We start from the raw sequence: 2,408 nt of genomic DNA, 5'->3' as shown, positions 1-2,408 counted from the left end.
GGACCGCCCATCCCAGGACAGATGGAACCCACAGAGTTTGGCCACCCCTTATTGTCCCTTGGTGCCTCCTGTTAGCCCCTGGGCAGGTGTGGCCTGATGTGGGGACCCCTCACTTCCTTCTGTTCAGTCTCAGGGGTGTGTGGTCTTGTTCTGAGAGTTTTGCCTCAGGGCGGCAGAGGGGTGGGGCCCAGGGGCTGCCAGGGGAAAGGTGAGGACCCTGAGTGAGCAAGGAGGGAACCACCCACCCCAGAACAGTGGGGACCTCACAGAGTCTGGCCCGCCCCTCCTGTCAGCACTGGGGGTCCAGGGCTCTGCTTGCAGTCTGCACCCTGAGGTGGCCCCTCGTTTCCTCTTACAGGGGCTCCAGGAACCCGCAGGTGAAGCCCTTGGTCTGAGGCTCGTGTTCTCAGGTCACAGAGCAGAGGAGGCCCAGGCAGCGCCAGGAGTCAAGGTGAGGTACACACCCTGAACGTGTACCCAGGGGCTCCCCCATTCCAGAACCGACGAGACCCCACAGTGCCCGAGCCCACCCCACCCCACTGTCATCCTCAGAACCTCGGGCTGTGATGGGTGCACCCTGAGGAGCCGTCTCACTTCCTCCTTCAGGTTCTTAGGGCACAGGCCGCCCAGGAGGACAGAGCACCCCTAAAGAGGAGACCTGTAAGTCGCCTTTGTCAGAGCTGCCAAGGGTGCGTTTCTCAGCTGAGGCCTCTCACACTCCCTGTCTCCCCCAGGCCCATGGGTCCCCATTGGTCACCTCTTTCCCACGCTCCTGCCAGCTGCCATACATGCATTGTCATGCCTCTAGGTCAGATGAGTGAGCTCTGCAAGCGTGAGGAAGACTGTGAGGACCCAAGAGAGGCCCAGGGCCTGGTGGATGCACAGCTGTCTGGAGCTGAGGAGGAGGAGGCCACATCCCCCTCCTCCTCCCTCTCCTCTTCCCCCTCTGTCCTGTTCCTGGGCACGCTGGAGGAAGTGGCTGCTGCTGCAACCTCGAGTCCTCCCCAGAGTGCCTGGCCCTCCCGCACTGCCATGGCAGCCGCTCCATGGAGCCAATCCAAAGAAGAGGGCTCCAGCAACCAAGATGATGAGGGGCCAAGCGCCTGAGAGGACCCGGAAGATGCTGAGTCCTCACCCCAAGAAGCACTGCATTTGAAGATGGCTGACCCGGTGGGGTTACTGCTCCTCAAGTAGCGTACAAAGGAGCCTACCACAAAGGCGGAAATGCTGACTCTGGTCATCAGAGATTACCAGGATCACTTCCCTGTGATCTTCAGCCAAGCCTCTGAGTGCATGCAGCGGGTCTTTGGCATTGACGTGAAGGAAGTGGACCCCAGCGACCACTCCTATGTCCTGGTCACCACCCTGGGCCTCACCTACGAAGGGATGCTGAGCGGTGAGCAGAGCATGCCCAGGACCGGCCTCCTGGTGATGCTCCTGGGCATGATCCTCCTGGAGGGCGACTGCGCCCCTGAGGAGGACGTCTGGGAAGCGCTGAGTGTCATGGGGGTGTGTGCCGGGATGGAGCACTTCATCTACGGGGAGCCCAGGGAGCTCCTCACCAAAATTTGGGTGCAGGAACAGTACATGGAGTACCGGCAGGTACCCGACAGCGATCCTGCACACTACGAGTTCCTGTGGGGTCTCAGGGCCCACGCTGAAACCAGCAAGATGAAAGTCCTGGAGTATTTGCTCAGGGTCCATAGCAGGGATCCAGGTTCCTTCCTCCACCTGTCCGAAGAGGCTGTGAGGGATGAGGAAGAGGGATCTTGAGCCAGAGTTGCAGCCAGGCACAGTCCAGGCCCACGTCCAGCAGCTTCTCCTGGCGGGCATGAAGTGAGTCCGCTTCTTCACTCTGTGTTTCAAGAGAGAGCAGTCAGCGTCCTAAGTAGTGGAGGGCCAGGGCGAGGTGGGGGGACACGGTGCATAGCGTCTTTGGGTTTCTGTTCTCTATGATGGATCTTGGAGATGGATCTTGGTTTCCTTACCAATTTTTCAAATGGCTTCCCTATAATAGAAGGTTTAATTAGCTTCCACATCTAAGTTTGTTCATTAGCTTCCACATCGAAGTTTGTGAATGAGATTCATTACATATGAATTTGTACTTATCCAGTCCAAGAGGCAGAGTTTTGCTATTTTGTAAAATAATCGGGACACCTTCCATCGTAGTCTGTAACCGAACCCGGTGACATGGCCGTGGAAGAGGAATTTCCTTGGAAATGTGAAAGAACTTAGCAGTCAAATCGATGGGGTCAAGAAATTGACAAATAAATGTAGAAGGTACTTAATTCTCAGCTTCTTATCCTGTCTCTTCTGTCATTCTATCAAGCTAAAAGGTATGTGTATACCCGGATTAGCTTGGGTTATTCAAGAAAGTCGGACAAATTTCATCTGAGTAAATAAGACCC

The 2,408-nt window shown here is 56.4% G+C and overlaps 1 pseudogene; it reads left to right on the top strand.

Moving 5' to 3' along the window:
* The first annotated feature begins 798 nt into the window (after positions 1-798).
* On the top strand, positions 799-1,773 carry LOC101399098 (melanoma-associated antigen 8-like; annotated as a pseudogene).
* Positions 1,774-2,408: the final 635 nt, after the last annotated feature.

This window comes from Ceratotherium simum, chromosome X (genome assembly GCF_057802395.1).
Source record: "Ceratotherium simum simum isolate JZ-2026a chromosome X, ASM5780239v1, whole genome shotgun sequence".
Taxonomy (NCBI): Eukaryota; Metazoa; Chordata; class Mammalia; order Perissodactyla; family Rhinocerotidae; genus Ceratotherium; species Ceratotherium simum.
The sequence above is the reverse complement of the archived record's forward strand: the minus strand, read 5'-3'. Positions and strand labels throughout refer to the sequence as shown.